The sequence below is a fragment of the Ambystoma mexicanum genome, chromosome 12 (assembly GCF_040938575.1).
Source record: "Ambystoma mexicanum isolate Mex_15411 chromosome 12, UKY_AmexF1_1, whole genome shotgun sequence".
NCBI classification, from domain to species: domain Eukaryota; kingdom Metazoa; phylum Chordata; class Amphibia; order Caudata; family Ambystomatidae; genus Ambystoma; species Ambystoma mexicanum.
The window spans coordinates 1051303760-1051325062 of NC_090936.1; positions in this window are offsets into that span (position 1 = coordinate 1051303760).

Here is a 21303-nt window from a genome sequence, read left to right on the forward strand (position 1 = left end):
AAAGCCAAAGACTCCTGAAATCCCAGGAGCCTTCATGATGCTGAATTTACAGTAAACGCGTGTGAAATGGAAATACATGTTTGAAATATCTCTGAAGATCTTTACTATTGTCTTTGGGAAGAGTTTCAAGTAATATTCACATTGTAAAACATCCCCCAGAAGGCGTTTGTACACTGCAATACGTGTGTGTTAAAGGAAAGGTCACAATGGGAGGGAATGCAAGCAGTGACATGAGCAGCTTCAATGACTAAGATGGGAAGGAATTACAGACATAATGTACATGTATACAGCTAACGTGTGGGGGCTGTTTTGGACTTAATTCAAGATTCATAAATGTATACATTACATACTGAGAAGTATACATCATACATTGCGATGCGTGCATTAGATACTGAAACATACACACTGTACATTGAGATACACACATTCTATGCTGAGAGGTATATACTCTATATTAAGAAACATGGATCATATGTCGAAATAGAAACACTGCATGCTGAGATATGTTCATTATATACTGAGAGGTATATACGGTATAGTGAAATTCATATATGATATATTTACGTGTGCATGCATATGCACTGCACACTGTGGTACATTCATTGTATACTGAGATGTATGATCAGTATTCTGAGATTAATACATTATATACTGAAATATATACACTGCATACTGCAATACATACATCATCTACTAAGATATATAGAGATAATACTGAGATGCATACATTGTATATTGAAACATATAGACTGTACACTGAGATATATTCATTGCACATTGAGTTGCTTAAACTGTATATTGAGCTACATATATTACATATTGAAATGTATACACTGTATTCTGAGATATATACAATATATACTGAGATGTGTACACAGTGTATTGAAATGCATCCACTTTATATTGAAATGCATATAGTGCAGAATGAAATGCATACATTACATAGTAACCTACGTATATTATATAGTAAGATGTGCATGCTAGATTCTAATAACTCATATGCACAACATGCTGAAATGCATACAGATTATCATGGGAAATTGCTTATACTATATGCTAAGAGACATACATGTTATATTGTAATGCATCTACAACATAATGAAAAAGACATACTGTAAACTGAAACTTCTTGTACACTCCATGTCAAAACCTATATATTGATTATTAAAATGTGTATGCTATTTTCTGAAATGTATATACTACATGTTGAAACCGATGCATGATATATTGAGAATCATTATACACTGTAGTGAGAAGCTTGTATTTAGCATGTTGTAACTACTTACAGTTGAACTATTTTTCTTCTACACACACTACTGAAAATGTCACATGGTTTACCGTCATGCCACTGGTGGAGGTGTCTTGTTCTTCTCTTGCTAGTTTCCCTTTCCACAAGTTGTTCGGGGGAGTAGCTGGGTCTTCAGAGACTAGAGGCTCTTGCAAAGATATTTCATGTCTGGCAGTTTCTTGAAAATCTGACTCCTAGCCAACTAGCCTGGGCTGCTTTATTTATTTCTATTTCTATTTCTATTTATTTATTAAGCACCAAAAACCTCTAGACGCTACATAAAGACAAAAACAGCGACCAGCAAGACAAAGACCTGATCCGGAAGAGAACAGAAAGAGGGGAGACTCACCTAGAAGAATAATCGAGTTTTCAGGCCTTTCCTAAAGACAAGATGATTTTTATTGTCTGGAAACTTGTTCCATGCTTGAGCCTACAAAACCAGAAAGGAACGTCCATTACCATGCTTCTCTTGAAGCGACGAGTAATTAAGCCATGTACATCCGAGGACCGCAAGTGGCAGACCGGTTTATAGACAACCAGTTTCTCCCTCAAATAAGATGCTGCATTTCTGAACAGGTATTTGTGACCCAGCGTAAGTATCTTAAACTGAACCCTGGTGGCCACAGGGAGCCAGTGGAGTTCCCTGCGAGCCTCTGAAACCGGTTTTCTTTGAGCAATATTACAGACAACTTGCACTGCATCGCTTTGGATCTTTTGTAACTTGCCCAGACATTCCTTACTAGCCCCACGAAGCAAGAAACTACAATAATCAAGTCTGGGCAGGACAATGGCACGGACTAACTTCTCGCAGTTTGATTGAGTAACTAGGGGGCTGATTTGTCTCAGAATCGTCAGGTATTAATTGGGGTTTTTAACCACATAGTTTACATGGGCGTCTGCATTGAGTGATGCTTCCATGTAAACCCCACAGGTTTTAACTTTACTAACCACGAGGATATGATCTCCATCTTTGCTAAAACTCTTATAAGCAGGGCTCAGTCTAACTCTGCATACTTTGACAAATAAACCATTAGTTCAGTTTTTGCTGCATTTAAACATAACCAGTTTGAGGTCATGCAGTCTTTAATAAACTGATAGATTTTATTAAGATTTTCCTGGCCTGCTTCATGGTTTCTGCTGAGTTCCATGGACAGTTAAATGTCATCAGCGTCATTTTCTAAAAAAAAAACAGTTTCTCTAGCTCAGCACATAGGGGCTTGATGTAAATGTTAAAAAGTGATGGGGACAAGCAGGCCCCCTGTGGTACCCCACAGCAAATGGGGGCAGAGTCAGAGGAGAAATCTTCCCAGCAAACTCTGGAGTTGCGGTCGCAGAGAAAGGAGTCCATCTATTTCCTAGCTTTCTCTCAGAAATGTGAGTCAACGTCTTCAACAATTGCCCGTGATTAAGTAGTTTAAAAGCTGCTGATAGATCCAAAAGGATCAGCAGCTCTGACCCACTCTTTTCAAGGGCAGTTAACATGTGTGTCCGAAGATCTAGAAGGGCGCTCTTGTTACCCTGACTGCTTCTTGTGGAGGAGATCCATGGTCTCTACATGGTGCTGGCTCTGAGTAGTGGCCATTTTGTCGATTATTTTTAAAAGAAATAGAGTATTGGTAATTAGCCTAAGGCTCAAAAAATCTCTTAGGTCTAGCCCTGTTTTTTTCAAAAGCAGAATCACTACTACCTCCTTAATGACCGAAGGAACAATACTATGCACAAAAGAGGCATTAATAAATCTACTAAAAAAGGGCACAAATAATTCCCTGTTCTCCAAGATAGTTTTAGAAGGGAGCAGATTTGCTATGGAATGGGTGAAGAGAGGATAAAGCAGAATCTAGTAAAGGACTTAGACCCCAAACCAAGTGCCATCTAGGAGCAGGCCAGAATTTTTTAAAAAAAAGGGTAGAACATAACAGTAATAACACAGATCTATCCCTCCATCAAAGCCCAAACAGGCCTTAAAAACCTTAATAAGTGATTCCTGTGTAGGATAGCTCTGTATTATAGATGGCCAGTAGAAAATGTCTTGCTACATTAAGACATGGCTAGACTAGCTGCACCAAAATGCAAGCCTAGCCATGTGACTACATGTATCATGTTTGGCTTATTGTAGATTACCAGTTAAAAAAATATGGCATGCCATAGTTAGAAATGTCTAGACTGGCTGAATAAAAGTCCCAGTGTAGCCACATTTTAACACTTATCATGCTTCGTTTAGTATAGATACCCAGTATAAAACACCATGACACAGTAAGAAATAGCTAGACTGACTGCACCAATATGACATTCTAGCCATGTAATAACACTTATCCTGCTTCTTATATTTGAGTTTGTATTTTAATTATATACTGCTTTACGCCAAAGTGCTGAACAGAATTATTTACAAAATGGTACAAAATTAGGTGGAAACTGTCACGTAGACAAAATATTAAGATCCAAGCAGATGGTCTCTAAACCAGAGTGGAACAATAGATAGGAAGACAAAGTGCAGAGAGAGAGCGGTACTGCGTCCAATGTAAAGGGGCCAAGAGAGAGAATGAGCCAATGCGGGACTGAGCACAAGGTGGGCGAGGGAAAGTTAAAAGAAATAGAGACTGAAAACAAAGAGAGTGAGGTGGAGAATAGAATGAAATCAGAGAAGAATGATGTGGGGGTACTGGTTGTATAGGGATTTAAAGACAATGCAGAGAAAGTTGAATTTAAGATGGGAGAGAAAAGGCAATCAACAGAGGGATGAAAGAGCAGAGTAAATAGAATTACAAGTAGAGAGTGAACACAGAAGACGAATAGCTGAATTATAGATAGATTTTAAGGGACATAAAGGGGTGGTGGGGAGGTTGAAGAGAAGGGAGGAGCATTAGAAGAGCCTGGAAAAAAAAAGAGGTGTTTAGGAACTTGGTCGCATGAAATGTAAGATAACCTTGTGCTTTCCGAATATTAAAAAGATGAAACCTGCATGAACGAAAGAGAGTGGAGATATGGAGAGCATAGGAAAGAGAGAAGTATAAGTGAACACCAAAGTTACTGGCAGAAGAAGTGTAAGAAAAAGAAGATGGAATAAAAGACACTGAAGCAGGAGGCAAAGGGGGAGGAATGGCGGAAGCAGGGAAAAAGAGAATGTCAGTCTTGGAAGAATTTAGAAAGAGATAGTGATCAGCCATCCCGGATTGAATGGCCAGGAGGCAGAGGTCAGAGTAGCGTGAATAGAGGAGGTGATGACTGAGAAGGACAGAAAAAGTTGGGTATCATCAGCTTAGAAGTGGTGGGACAGACCAAAAGAAGAAATAATGGTGGCAAGGGGAGGAGGGGTTTAGAGAGAGAAAAGTACAGAATCCAAGACAAAACCTTAGGGAACACTGTGGTGGAAAGGGAGAGTGGAGTAAGATTTGCCAGCCCAGTAAACAGAGTAGTTGAGATCATATAAGTGGTACTGGAACCAATTTAGGACAGCTCCAGAGAACCCAAGGGAGGAGAAGGAGGAGAGGGAGGAGAGAAGAAGAGAGTGGTCCATAGTTTTGAAAGCGGCTAACAGATCAAGAAGAATCAGGAGGGAGGATGTATTGGCATATTGTGCTGAAAAGAACGAGTCACAGACAGAGACGAAGGCGGTTTCTGTATAATTACAGGAACAGAATCCGGATTGGAAACGAGGAAGAATAAAATTAGAGGAAATAAAAGAAAAGACATGGTAATAAACAACACACTCTAAGAGCTTCGGAAGACAGGGGAGAAGCCATATGGGATGGAAATTGGAGGGCATTGAGGAATCCAGCGAAGGTTTTTTTATCCAGCGAAGGTTCTTTAAGGATCAGGAGGATAGCAGTATGTTTAATGAAGAACGTAAAGTATGAGGATATGAGGGACATTTTGACGAGATCAATGAGATAAGGCAGTAAGTGAGGGTAGACTTTAGGGATAGTGGAGGAAGGAATGGGATCGGAGGGAGCTGAGGTGGGATGAACTTGTGACTGTGTCTGAGTTACAAAGACAATGAAATGTAGATATGGAAACAGTGTGATAGGGGGAGGAGGAGACAGAAGAAGAGGAAAAAGGAGTAAAGAAGAGCACAAGAGCAAGACATTAGTGTTGAATTATGGGGCCAGATCCAAAGCAGAGAGTGGAGAGGTGAGGGCAGGATCACGAGGAAGGGAAGAGAGAATATGAGTATGAATTTGAAAGAGGGAGTGATGGTGAGAGGAATAAGAGTTGAGAAGATCAGAGTAATAAAATTGTTTGTCCAAGAAAAGAGCAGAATCATAGGAAGAGTGAAGAGAGGACATCAGTGAGGCCTCGGGTACAGATCGTGATTTGCCCCAACGGTGCCCAGCACAGTGAACAGTGCGATAGAGAGAGCAGAGTTGCTGGGAAAGCAAAGGTTGAGGAGGTTTGCAAGTAGGGTAAAAGGGGGGAAGCAGGATAAAGTGAGTCGTGGGTGGAGGATAGAGTGTGGGAAAGAGAGGAGGCAGCATTGTCAGCAGAGAGAGAGAGAAAGTCAGGATGGGAAGAAAGCAGAGGAGTGCAAGAAGAGATGAATGAATAAGGAGGTATCAAAAGACTCAAGGACCCAACAGTAGTCAGCCAGTAGATATAGAAAAAGAGGGTAGAGAGGGTCATAGAAAAGGAAAGCAGGTGGTGTTTGGAATAATAAATAGGGAGGGGTGAGACAGAAGAGATGTGTAGAGGAGAAGAAGAAATTAGATGAAGGTGAGAGAGAGATGTAAGAGGTAGGGGGCAGGAGTATTTATTTATTTATTGTTTGCTTGTTAGGTGCTCATACAATATAATGTTTCAAAGCGCCCACAGGGAAGGGAGGGAGGGTGGGAAATACAATTACAACACAATATTAAGAGCAGAGGGGGAAGAAGGGGAGGCAGGATGAACCTACTATGCCTTGTGAGTATTCAGAACGTGCAAGTGCATAAAGGGAGAAGGAAGAAGGGGTAAGTGCTTGGGCGTCCGAGCTCGAGGGTGAGCCATGGACGAAGTAGTAGGAATGTTGAGTGCTACATGGCCTGGGCCGCGTTAGGTGTAAGTGCAAGTCTCAAGGGCGGATGTGTGCAGATGCAAAGTGCTGTAGATAGACAGGAGCTGGGGAGAAATTGGTGTGGGAGGTCAAGGCCCTGAAGATGCATGAGGGCAAAGGACAGCAATACAGCAGCTGTGTGATTAGCAGAGGAGAGAAGGAGGGAAGGAGGAAGAAAAGAGGAAAGTTTTAAGGAGCTTCTGGAATTTGAGAAGATCCTTCTTAAGGCGCAGGGAGAGGGGGAGGCTATTCCAAAGGAGGGAGCCTGCATAAGAAAGAGAGCGACCCCCTGCCCTCTGTTTAGCAAAATGCTTTACACACAAGGAGTTGGTGCCAGAGGAGCGAAGTGGTCTAGAGGGAGAGTATTTAGTGATATAAAGTTGAAGATAAAGTGGTCCCCTGGCCCAGACCGCCTTGTGGATGATGCAGAGGGATTTGAATTTAATCCGTGCAGCAACCGGGAGCCAGTGAAGACGATTTAGTGCAATAGAGATGCGGTCCGTGGGTTTAAGGCCAAGGATTAGTCTTGCTGCCCTATTCTGGATGAGCTGAAGGGGTCGCAGGTGGAAGAAGGCAGATTCAGGAGGAGGGTGTTACAGTAGTCAATTCTACAGAGAACCTGGGCTTGAGTCACATTGAGTCTCTGAGGGAAGGTGAGAATAGGGGACAAGTCATAGGAGTCAAGCAGGGAAAACAGGTGAACAGAAAAGTGCATAGAATAAAGGTGAAAGTTGCAGTTTCCCCAAGATAAAATGGGAGTGGAATAAGGAATAAGAGCACGGAGAAGGGCATCAAGGTCTTCTCAGAAAGAAATAGTGGACCAGGAGGGCAATAAATCAGAAGAAAAGCACAAAAGGGAGGCTTAAAAAATATGGAGAATGATGCTCAAATGATGAGAATACCAGAAGCGAAGGAGAGGTGTGGGAAATGGTGAAATAAGAGCATTAGAGAATGACAACCCCCTCTCACACACGGCCAGAGGGACGGGGGTGTAGAATGGTGGAAGATGAAGTAAACAGTGCCGCGGGTGAGACAGTGTTGAGAGTGGGGATCCAGGTTTCGGTAATGCAAAGGAAATGTAAATTATGACAAAGAAAAATGTCAAGAACAGAATGGGCCTTGTTACCAACAGAGGGATCATTCCACAGGGCAGGTTTAGGTGGAGGAGGAAGTTCAGAGCAGAAAGGATGTCTAGGATTAGAGACTTTTCTATGGGCAGGGTGGTGTTTGGTGGGATGAAAAGAATAAAGTTTAGGAATAGGAGAAGATAATAGAGGAAGCAAGTTAAATGCAGACAGATTTGTAAGTAGACAAGCACTCACATGTTTAATACTTTGGTTTTGGCTGCCTTTGGCTGACTGACAGCCCAGGATAGAGGAGAAGGTGAAAAGGTTGGGACGGCCTGGCAGAGTCGGCACACCAAGGATGGACAACAACAAAGAAGAGCATGTGATATGATTTCATATGGCATTCATAATACACCTTTACAAAAGTGTTTCTTGCATAGTAGCGGTAACTGTGCTATGGTGGTAGAAAACTGCTCTGCTGGCTGGTTGCACCAAAATGCCAGTCTAGCCACATAATAACACTTATCATGCTCCTTTTATCAAAAAGAATATCCCAGCCCCAACTCCCAGAATCCCTCTGCCCGCAGTTTTCCACACTGCACAAACTAAACACGAGCACATGCACATTCACTCACTCGTTCACTCGATAATTCAAATACACATTCAAACAGCATTCACTTGCTCATTCACATAGCATTCACTTGCTCATTCACACGCGCACCTATGCACCATACACTCACTCTTGAGAAAGCACTAAATCGTGATTGGATTTCAAAACAGGAATTTGAGTACCTGAACGTCACTAAACCTTCCACGCCCAAATTTTCCATTTTACCTAAAATACATAAATCTTTGGAAAACCTGCCCGGTCGTCCAATTGTATCCGGCAAACGTTCCTTGTTAGAACCTCTATCAAAATTCGCAGACAAATATTTGAAACCTTATGTTTCAACAATGTATTCTTACATCCAGGATACAACAGAGGTAATCAACTTAATAGAAAATCTGAAGGTGAAACCTGAAACACAGTTTCTTGCGAGTTTGGACATAGTCTCATTGTATACATGTATTCCTCAGAAAGCAACATTAGAGGTACTCGAAGAAGTTCTATTAACTAAAAGGACCACAGGAACAAGACCCAATAGCTTCATTTTATGGTGCGCAGAGATGACACTTACAGAAAATTACTTTTGTTTCAACAAAACATTGTACCACCAAACCCATGGCACAGCAATGGGCTCTCCAGTAGCCCCTACAGCTGCAAACTTATATGTAGAAGCATTCGAGATCAAACATATTTACCAGACTTCTAATCCATACCTTGACCAAATCGTGTTATGGCGGAGATTCATAGACGATATTTTGATCATTTGGGAAGGAACAGAGGATTCATTTATAGAATTTACTCATTGGATGAATCAACAAAATCAATTCTTGAAATTTACATCAACACACAGTAAAAAAGAGATCAGTTTCCTTGATATTTCCATTTGGATTGATTAAGATGAACAGGTTCTGAAAATTAGACCCTATCACAAGCCCACTGATCGCAACGCATTGTTGAATTTCAGCAGCTGCCACCCAAGACACACTCGGGAGAATCTTCTGTTTGGGCAGTTTTTGCACTTCAAACGCAACAGTACACGGAATCAAACTTTTTTATCCGAGTCTGCGGTACTGAGTTCTAAATTACAGGACAAAGAAAGTAGTGAAGAGAGCCTTGAAGAGAGCAAAAAATAACAATAGAGAAGCACTACTCGAATATCGGAATAGGAATGAAAAGAATACTGAGATCGTGTTTGTTAGCACCTTTAACACCCGGTCGAACGAGATTATCAAAATTATTAAGCAACACTGGCATATATTGGAAAGAGGAGATTGTGCACCAGCAAAACCATTATGCGCATTTTGAAGGAACTGTTGACAAAGAATGATATTGCACTCAAGAACAGTACACAAACCAGGATTACTGAACAATGGGGATTACCCAAACTCACTGGTCACTCACCGTGTGGTGAGTGTGTGAATTGCAAATACACTAGCAGACCCACAGAAGTAGACCTTGGACTTAAGAAACCATGGCGACAAACATGTTTCACCAACTGCATTCGACCAGTATAGTGTATGCCATTTGGTGTCCATGTGCCAAAATTTACATTGGCATGACAGAGAGGAAGGCAAAACAACAGATCAATGAACATCGGAGCTGCATCAAAAATAAGGTTTTTTCAGCACCCCTTGTTCCTCATTTTTGGACTATGGAACACTCCAGTGACACATTGAAATGGACCATCTTGTGGCAACAGAGTAGAACGAATGTCAAAGCGGGAGATGCAAAGAAATTGTTCTTTAGAGAACAATGGCTCATATTTCTAACCAAAGCATCAGAAACAGGTTTAAATGAAATGATAACCTGGAACAGCTTTTGAGGAAACCATATGAGCCAGGTTGATTTGTAGTGGGCACCATTCAGCTACTTGTAAGTAGTCTGCACTCAATTTCTTGCGTACTACATCTAGACATTTGCCTTGCATACTACCATCACACAGCATCCCACTTTGCATCCATCACACCACCTTTGGAGCCACTCTTTGATAGGCTTATACCATGACACCCTTCGGATCATCCTTACGAGCATTCCTTGTGGTTTAATGTTTATACATGTTTTTATACTTTTCGAAATGTTATGGTTCCCATTTGGAGGTGGCCCTTTAATTATTACAAGCGAGATGGTTCTCACCCGAGCATCGTGTAGATGTGCACGTAGCGGGTATGAGCTCTTGTTTATAAATAGTGTCAGTTCCAAGCCCTTTTTGGTTAAGGCATTGTGCACATACCTCCATTTGTCATATTCACTTTCTTACAAATTTAATTTGTAAGCGATGTCGACTGCCACACCATCAGCACGCTAGCGACCCAGTAGATCAAGCATCCACTTATGGAGCTTCTTCTTAATTATCGAACGCGTGGGCGGACCCACGCAGGCGCTTCCCCATCCTAAAGGATGATGTGCACCAACCCCACCAATCAACACACAGCCCACACTTCCACACAAACCACCCGCAACCCCACCGCAAACAACCACACCCCACCAATACAACACCCGCAATCCCACCGCAAACAACCACACCCCACCAATCCACACCAACAGACACAACACCCCAAACTCACACCACCCAGCGAGCCCGGCACGCAGACCCGCGAGACCCCAGCCCGTACGCCTACACATGCGCTTCAGGCGAGGCACCGCGCGCCGCCGCCCACCCACCGCAACCAACCCGAGCGACATCCACACTACCACACGAACCCCCAACCACCAAACCACAAACAACCACTACCCCCAATTCAACACCAGCCACCCGCTACCCCACCGCAAACAACCACACCCCACCAATCCAACACCAGCCACCCGCAACCCCACCACAAACAACCACACTCCACCAATCCACACCAACAGACACAACAACCCAAACTCACACCACCCAGCGAGCCCGGAGACTGGCGCGCTGACCCGCGAGACCCCAGCCCGTACGCCTACACATGCGCTTCAGGCGAAGCACCGCGCGTTGCCGCCCACCCACCGCGACCAACCCGAGCCACACCCACACCCCCACACGAACCCCCAGCCACCAAACCGCAAACAACCACTACCCCCAATTCAACACCAGCCACCCGCAACCTCACCGCAAACAACCACCCCACCAAACCAACACCAGCCACCCGCAACCCCACCGCAAACAACCACACCCCACCAATCCACACCAACAGACACAACACACACCACCCAGCGAGCCCGGAGACCGGCACGCAGACCCGCAAGACCCCAGCCCGTACGCCTACACATGCGCTGCAGGCGAGGCTCCGCGTGCTGCCACCCACCCACCGCATCCAACCCGAGCGACACCCACACACGAACCTCCAAACACCAAACCACAAACAACCACTACCCCCAATTCAACAACAGCCCCCAACAACCCCACCGCAAACAACCACACCCACCAATCCAACACCAGCCACTCGCAACCCCACTGCAAACAACCACACCCCACCAATCCACACCAACAGACACAACACCCCAAACTCACACCACCCAGCGAGCCCGGAGACCGGCGCGCTGACCCGCGAGACCCCAGCCCGTACGCCTACACATGCACTTCAGGTGAGGCACCGCGCGCTGCCGCCCACCCACCACGACCAACCCGAGCGACACCCACACTACCACATGAACCTCCAGCCACCAAACCACAAACAACCACCACCCCCAATTCAACACCATCAGCCACCCTACCACAAACCACACTGAACCAATCCACACCTACAGCTACCCTACCACAAACAAACGCCCCCCACCAACTCACACCCCGACCCCAGCTCCGCCATCCACCCACCACTACCAAACGCATCCGCGCGACACCACTCAACAGCCCAACCACCGACCCGAAACACGCCGACCGCACTTCAAAGACTAGTCCCCATTCACCCGGGGCTAGCACTCCGTCTGCCGCCTCCGAACCCCAAGGCCTCGAAGCGCCACGGTCAGCGCGCCACCCGCCCTCCAGTGTCTGGTACCCCTCCCGCAGCTCTCACTTACAACCCCTCAGATGGAAATCTGACGTGCAACAGCGTCTATTTCCCATACAAGAAACGGACCCTAGCCACTTATGGAGCTAGGATGAGTCCGCGTCCTAGTGTTAGGAAGTACGTGAGAGAAAGGCACACGTCATCACGCTAAATGATAATCACGTGATTACCTGTATGTAGTATTTTAGAGTAACGTATTTAGTTCCAAGAAGCACACGGCGCGGTTGAGTGAACACGTCCACGTTGATCTGGAGACTGGACGGTATTAACAGAAGGAGTCCACGTCCCAGTCCAGGAACTACAGAGCACCGTGTCCGGTGAGTGAGTCGCTGAACGCACAGTGGCTGTCATTTGGCAAGCTGTAGACGTCACTAGGGCACGCCGTTCCCTGACCCTTATCGCTACTCCCATTTCTCTTTCAGAGTGGGAGAAGATTGCAACTCGTTGAGAGCAGAGTGCTTCAGAGATCCTTTTTAAAGGCATGCTTTAATATCAGGAAACTCCAAGGTAATAGACACACACAGAACTTCTTGCCTGCATTGTTTAATGAAAGATGAAGGGAAGAGCCTTTTAGTTAATACGGGATGTAGGGACACAGGAATGTTAGATCCCGCACCACGTGAACATTTAGGGTGTCATCCAGCCCCCGCATGTTTATATGTATATGTTTTGACAGAAATACACATATATATGTACATGAATAGTTAGACATCACGTAAACAAATATGGATGAAGGTATGATTTCTCACCGTATTTCATTGCTTTGGTAGTGGTAAGACTGAGCACCATTTAAATAGTGACAGGAGTCTAGTTGTTGTCATTCACCTTTATAAGGACAGTAGACGACTGCTCATTAGACCTGACTGATGTGTTGTATGGCCTTGTTTTCCCTCTTATTCTATTTTTGTCTCTCTCTCTTTCTCTGATTGTAGAATTGGTGTCGTCTATTTAGAAGACGGGATACCGAATTGCTTCCTGTGCCCTAAGGGAAATAATGTATACCTTGGCATATACGGTAAGCCCACGGTGAGGAAATTAGCATACCTGTTGGGTAGCAGACGATATTGTATTTAGAATTAATATTAATGGCCTGCTTCTTGTTTTTCTCCTCCTCTTTCCTCTTTCTTGTTTTCTTCTGGTCCATCATTTCCAGTTGTCCCCTCTAAAGGCATGGTGTTGGGACTCCTAATCGCCACACTTCACACTGCGTGACAAACAAGAATACTAGCCTAGTTCGGAACAGGCTAAAGTGATTGTTTGAGGCTATGTTGTTTGTGTTTTTTATATTGTTTGTTGTTGGTTCCCCGTGAAGAAGTCTACAGACAATTTATAGAACTTGTCTTTGCGAGATAGACGAAACATGTTGGGTCGCACACACTGAAAAAACAAACAGTGTGATGAATCGTCATTAGATTGAAATTAGCGTCCCCTATAGGCAGACTAAGGGAGACTATAAAGGACAGATTGTTCTGGTAAGGCATCCTCAAATGAGAGGCAGTGTCTTATGCTGCTTAACCAACTTTGTATTGCACTTTATTAGCGAATTTGCACATTATTATTGCTCTGAGAAAATGTATTGGTGATAACACTACACAATTGGTTTTAGTTTTGTATAGGAAGGGTGTGGTTTTATAAACATTTTTATGTATGTTTTAGTTGAAATCATTTTTAGGATGAATTTTAGAATATGATATTGTAGAATTGTGCCTCCGAAAGTGGTATGTTTGTAACATTTGCATTTTTTAATGTTTGCAATACACACGTGTGTCCTCTTTGACAAAATAAACGAAATATGGTTTAAAGAAATTTAACGACTCAGGACTTTGGTACATGGCCATAGACAGATATATTATGGACTGAAGAAGAACAGTGAGGAAGACTGCTTGGTTCTTTAGTTTTTGATTGTCCATAGGCAGACCTAGGGCTGAACCTAGCAGCCTATAAACGAGCCCGATCTAGTCTCTTTTTTGGTTTATGTGTCCATACACTCACTCATCCACACAGGCACCCAACCACTCATGCATCATACACTTGCTCATTCACACATGCATACATATACACATAACATACACACCATAAATACACAATTCTACACTTTTCTTCTGCCTCGTTTCGGATGCTTCTCATTGTGATGCCGCCTCCCATAACAAAGGCCCCCCGACTCCTGCATACAAGAACAGAACCAGGAAGCAGACAGCACTTTGTGGTTCCTGCACATGCGCATAGGAATCATTGCACTCAATTGTCAGTGCCCCATTCAGTCTGGATGTGCAGGAAGCTGCAGGAGCCACATTTCCCTTTGACAGTTTAAGCTGCAGGTCCTCCATCTTGGGTGAGGGGACTGGTTGGTCGGTGCCCCATCGCCCATTATGGCCAGGCCACTCCTACCTTTATTTCAAAGGCTTGCCAAAAGAGTGCTAGATGCATTTTCTTTCTCCCAAGCCAGGTATAGAATCAACTCAGTTTGGACGGTCAAGCACTGTCCGTTTCCCCGAAGTCACCACCAGGCAGTCACATGAACACATGTGCCCACACACACACACGCACACCATCATCTTAACTGACAGCATACACATTTGTTTTATCAGCAGAGCCTTTCTTCTGACATTCCTAACTGAAAGACCACACATAGAACCGGTTACCCAACACATCCGTGACAGTTCAAATGATGAATGCAATAAAGCTCCTAAATGTCCCTTTTAAAGATGTGTTCATACCCTTGCCCACTATCTTGACATGCAAAAAGAAACGTTTTTCTTTTCTGTTGATAGTCAGGTGTTCTTAACATCCTGCTTAAGAATGAGCTGGAAGTTTGTGACAAAGAATCGCCATATCTAACTGAGTTTACTACACATCTTATGTTGTTGCATGTCTTTACGCGCTGAGAGGTGACTAGCCCTAAATGGGAAAGTCTTGGTGACCGAGGGTGGTTTACAGAGATTTCCTGTTTATCATCTTGCTCCCCCGGTAGTCAAATGATGCGGCCGGATGTTGCGTAGTCTAGAGTGTGTGCCACCGCGTATGCGCCTCTGCCCCACCCCCCCCTGTGAAAGTGGTCAAGAATCTGAGTATTAATATCGATGCCTCGCTTTTACCATCAGATTAAGTTTCTTCGGCAGAGCAGATTGGTTTATTTCACTTGAGAATGCTTCAAAACTTCTATACATATATCTCCAGTAATGCCCAGAATAGTATGGTTAATTCAATAGTTTCTAGAAGCAACTATTGTAATGACGTATAGTGGGGCCTTCCTGATCAGGTCCCATGTCAGCTTCATCAAGTTACACGTTACAAGTTACAGACTATTGTTCAGTTTGTGTCCTCGGGACTACATGTCTTTGGCACTCCATTGATTAAAAGCTATACCCATACAATATAGGATACAGGTAAAGGTTCCCTGTCTGGTGCATAAGGCCAGTTAAGGCTGTAACGCGCATGTTTAACCCATTAGCTACCCATGGCGACTCCATCCCACTCAATGCATTCCTCCCCTGATAAGTGGCTAAAAACTCCCATTTTCCACCGTATTCGCGCGGGTTACCAAGATTCTAAATTGTGAAACGTGTTCCCTCTCTCCACGAGTAACATCAAAGACCTGTGCACATTTCGAAGGCTCCTGAAAACCTTGCTTTGCCACTTGAACACATTTTTCTGTTTTCTATTAGTGCACCCTCTGCACCCATTTAGTGGTAAGATACCGATAGATGAATGTCCAAGGCCCAGAAATATGTAGTAAAACGTGTACTAAATAAATGTCCTTTAAAAAGAGTGTTGTGCTGGAAGGCGTATTCCTCTGTGTTGAGGGGCGGGGGTCGGGGGAGTGGGGGGAGCAGTAGAAAAACACAGGTTTCTTCAAGGCACATAAGTCGTGATCTGATTATGTAAACAGTTCACACCAAACCTGATTTTTTTAATGGCCTGATTAACAATTGTAAGGTTGAAACATGTCTGGGTTTCCTTGTGGTCTCATGCAGAACGGATGTAACCTAGCAGTTCAGGCTGGACTGCCCCATTTGGGGGTGGGAACGAGCTAGATTTGCATATGGTCTTTGCCCTTTCTGTAATGGCTTGGCAGGTGGAGAGTGATGGTCTGGAGGGTTTCCCAGAGCAATTGCCACAGGTTTAAGATTAATTCTACACCTTCCAGCCATCACTGCTTGTTTTTATTTATTTGTTTTTTTATTTATTTTCAAAAGAAAACCTTTACAAAAAGTAAAACACTCCTAATTTATACTACTTTTCCTATTTCCATCTAATCACAACAATGTCTCAGGAGGATAGCTCAGGGGCAATGTGCTCGCCTTGGAACCAAAAAGACACAGAGCAGCACAGGTTCGAAACCCTGGTCCGCGCTTAGAATCCTCTGTGGATTAAGCGCGTTATAAATGACATATATCATAACACTTAAAATCAATTTTATGTACATAAAAATACAGTTTCCAATTTCATTCTTATATTTAAAGTCAAAGAGAAAGAAAAACAGCTGAATGTGTCAGGGTATATCTAATTAGTCAGCCTCCAAGCCCTCTGCAGAATGCTAGAGATTGATCATGATAGCAGTCCTAGAAAAGTAACGAACAGCTAACCTCAGATCATAAAGTTGGGTTTCTAAGGCAGGCTGCATGATCTAATTATGATTAAACCACAGACTTCTGACAAGAGTCGAATCAGTGCTAACTTTAGTGCCACCGATTTCCCATGCAGCATGTTCCACCAAATTATATCTGGAAAGACTTGGTCACTATTTGATACACATTTGCCAAAATAGGTCAGCTGTTTCGATCCAATTGATTCACAGTCCAAAAGAAGATGTCTAAGGGTTTCCTTAACTTCCATACTTATACAAAAACAACAGGGCACATGGCCACCCCCATTGGCATCCCTAGTTTCAATTATTTCACCTGTTAATAATACATTAAAACGAAACCGCATGTAGGCATTTTGCCAATTGGGATTGGGAAATCGTATTAAATACGGTTCTGGGTTGCCCCCAGACTTCCAATTCGACACCAAGTGATGATATATTGGTGATTTAAGCACATATTCCATAGTGTTTGACCAATCAAGGTTTTGCAGCAAGCGCTTCACTCGCATAGGGTTTACCAGGAGCTCTTCATTCGAGACCCCCATTTTCCCCAAGGCAGTTATGCACGCTACTTGCAGAGTAGATAGCCACAAGGAATCTGGCCCCCAAGTCAGCATATAGACTATACCCCTTTGCTAAGATTAACTTCCTCTAAATGGATAGTCGTCTCCATTCAACCAAGCTCGCCACAGATTGTAACCCCAGTTTATATCTCAGGGCTGCCAGTGCATTTCCGTAAACAGAACAGGAGCGATCTCCAGATTTCTGCCTCAATCTTATGCAGATCAATTTGCAGACATAAAGGAAACAGTTCTAAACCATAACATAATTTGGGAATAACTTTTAACTTATAAAAACAAATCAGTGGTAATAAGGAATATTTACAATATTTCTGGGCCACCTTTCTCATTTGTGATATCAAATATCCAGACCGTTCCAATACACAATTCCAATACAAGCCTTTCTTTCGAGCATCAAACACTGGAAAGCCTAGATACCACAGTGATCTAATTTTTACCAATTTGTGTTTCTTCAGAAACCAGCTAAATGAGGATTGCTTTTTTCGATTGCTCAGGCACATGATCACAGATTTCTTCTCATTTATCACAAGGCCATTCCTGATGACATAATTATAGAAGGCTTTAATTTGGTGCTGTAGGCCTATTGGCATACTATCGATTAATAGAAAATCATCGGTGTAAGCACACCAATGAATTTTCCGTCCCTCAATTTTTGGTAAGATCAAAGATGCAGCATCTAAGCACTGTCCAGCATCTGGTACATACAGTTTAAAAAGAGTAGGAGAAAAAAATGCATACTCGCTATAATTGACATTTATGGATTGAGCAGACATTCATTGTTTTAATCGGATAAGAGAGTTGTCCCTCAATGTTACATCGCACCTGCACTAGTGATCCTGCGTGCAGATGGACCAATATCCCATAGACAAGAGTTTCGACCATAGTAGGGCACGATCAATGAGCTCAAATGCAATGGACAGATCAATTGCTGCAATGTATATTGGAACGCCATCTTTCTTCCAGGCTTTTTCTGGTAACAAAGTGAACAGTAGCCCACCAATCTCTGTACCCATAGCCTTGCAGAGGAGGCCGAACTGCCTGCTTCACAAAATAGAGTTGGATACTGACCATTTCACCAATTGTCTGAGGACAAGCTGTGGAAAGATCTTTGAGTCAGCGTCCATCAAGGCAATTGGTCGGTAATTAGCAGGTAGGCCTCTGTCCCCTTTCTTGTAGACTGGAATAATATATGAGACATGCCAGGATTCTGGAATATGCCTATTCACAATAATGTCAGAAAACAACATTGATAATGATTTTGCCCACACCTCAGGATTCGCCTTCAAAATAATGTTAGCTAATCCATTCGGACCACCTGCTCGAGAAAAGCTAGAATTTTGAATATATTGTAAAATTGCAATCCCATGGTTGTGTCCTCAGTGCAGCAATTTTTACTGACATATGATGTTTTTCTACCAAAATAACCTGACCATACATCCTCCGAAATACAATTTGATTGAGCAGACACTTGAGAGGACTCTTTTATGTTTATCAGGTGCCAGAATTTTCATGCAGAGCCATCTTTAAGAACTATCAATATGGCTTCATTGTCTGCTTGAAGCATCTGTGCCCTATGACACTTTAGCCAATTTTTCAGTGTCTGCTTTTGTTTACGGATTCTTAAACCCTTTGCTTCCCACTCTAAGATGCTATTCAACACCTTTCAAATCTCCTTCTTACACACATTTATATGGTGGCTAACCAGTGGGTCATAAACATAGGAGCGGATCGAGTTAAAGGCCAAACCTCCCCTTACTTTAATTGAGTTTGTAATCATTGTATTCAGATAAGCAGAAAAAGCAACAGACGTAAAAATCTGACGTCTTGAGTTTTTATGAAAATCCGCTAAAAATACCATATTACATTTTTTCACATTCCCATCATGCCATTTGATTCTATTTTCTGAAGAGTTTACTTCAAACGATAAAGAAATCTGGCCCCCTGAAGTCTTCTCATGTTCCACACTAAACAAAGCCTCCAAATTCAGATGGTCACTCTGGTTAGTATTTATTATATCAAATTTATTGGAGGCATCAAATAATCGTTGGGACAAAAATATGTCTTCAATAGTGGAGATCCTAACGCCATCAGACAAGGTATAGGAATCAAGGTCTTGGTTCTGAATGACATTCACGTGGAAAAGGCCTCAATTTATAAAAATATTGTGCCATATATAACCCTGAAGGCATTTCCTTGACGTTCCTATGGGCGTCCCTACAATTCTCTGTTTACTGTCTACATTCAGCATTGTAAGAGAACCCATGTTTTTATGCAGACCAGGGGCAGGCGGTATCTCTGCATTAAGATCGCCTGCCATCACTATGAGTAGCCCCCCTATTTCAAGGTCAACACCGTTAAGCATTCATTTATGAGTCATTTCTTCTGTTAGGGTATTCTTAGCTAATTCATCCTCCCCCTAATCAATTATCACGTCAGGTTCTGACTCAGCATCCAGACCCACCCCAAATGATTCAGGGTCTTCTACTTCCTCTGTAACGAGGGATCTCCGGTTTTTCTGCGACATTTTCTTCCCACCTTTGTTCAGAGAAGGGAGCTGATTTCGGGAATGTTTTTTGTTCTTATTTTTATTTTTTTAAGGGAGCCTGAACTAGGATATCAGAGTTCAGGCACTCCGGTTCTGTAATGGTCAGAGGACCATGTACAATGTTTTAGGGGGGGACTGGATATTGACCGTGCACTAGTCATATCAATAACGGATGGTTCCTGAATACACCCCTGACCACAAGGGGAGTTTTCACAGACCATGCCTCTCTTATCTATTGCAGTTGAAAGTTTTCCTAAAAATGCAATAACATTGTGCAAACAAGTAGTGTGGAGTCTTAATTCTGCCAAAATGGGGGTCAGCAGCTCCATTTCCCTCAACACACCCACACCACCTATAGAGTCTTGCTGAGGTTGAGCCAAAGAAAGCTCATAATCCACCTCTGGGTATTGGGAAAGAGCCAATAAGGTAACCGCCCCCTCTTGAAAAGCGGGTAGAGTGTCTAAAAAGGATTGTTCCATAACCTCCGGGTTTTCCTTCGTTAACCGTCCACAGATCAGCCCCCTGTGAAGGTTCTCATCCCCTTCATTCATGCTTACACCTGACTCAATCAAGATAGGGGAACCGCCACTCTCCCCCTGCTCCAAAATCAATGACTCACTAATTATTGGTGGAGAGGGCGGACGCGGCATCGCTAACGTCATGCGCATTGTGTTTTTTACGGGTGTGAAAACAAGGGGCGCGGATAGAATACCATCATACATCCACGCCCCCCTGTAATTTCACACTCAGCATACGAGGCCCTGACATTGCTTTGCTTGAGTTATGATGCATTCCCTCTCCAACCATTTAAAGATGATAATGAAAAGATCACAACATCTACTAACGTAACACTAGCGTTATGTTACACTAGGGATTTTGAATAATTAATTACCCACGATTGAGCAAATAGGTCTGTATGAGAACACATTTTTGGAGAAGCGGAGTAGAGCCTCAGCCTCCTGCCGTCTGCAAGCAGGCAAACAGGCCTACAGGCACTCTGCGGGACGCCGTGTCTGGGTTTTTCAAATGTTGCAAGAAAGTGGGCGTGGCCAATAGCACGTAAGTATAATAAAAATGAAAATAGAGTATGTTCTCTACAGTTTCAGCATATACTAGCGTAAAGTATCAGTTGGAACATAATTATGAGGCCATAGAACATACTCCTGAAGTAAAGAAGTACACATTTAAAGTATGCAATCCACTAGCGATGTAAGCAGCCGGAGCTTCAGAAGGACATCATCACAGGCCGACAGGCACTCCGCGGCACTCCTAGTGGCACACGAAGAGGTGCGCGTGCCCAGGTTTTTCAAATGTTGCAAGAAAGTGGGCATGGCCAATAGCACGTAATCCTGAAGTAAAGAAGTCCAAATTGAAAGTATGCAATCCACTAGCGATGGAAGCAGCAGGAGCTTCAGAAGGACATCATCACAGGCCAACAGGCACTCTGCAGCACTCCTTGTGGCCATCACCTCATTGTTTTGGTTTGTCACCCTGAGCGGGACTGGTATGCTCAGACGTGGGTCCTGTGCCTGCTGGGCCTAGAGACCCAAACTACTATTCACTGATAGGGCCAATGAGGTCGTAACATGCCTGCGGTTGCTTGTGGTCTCATGCAAAAGTGATGTGATGT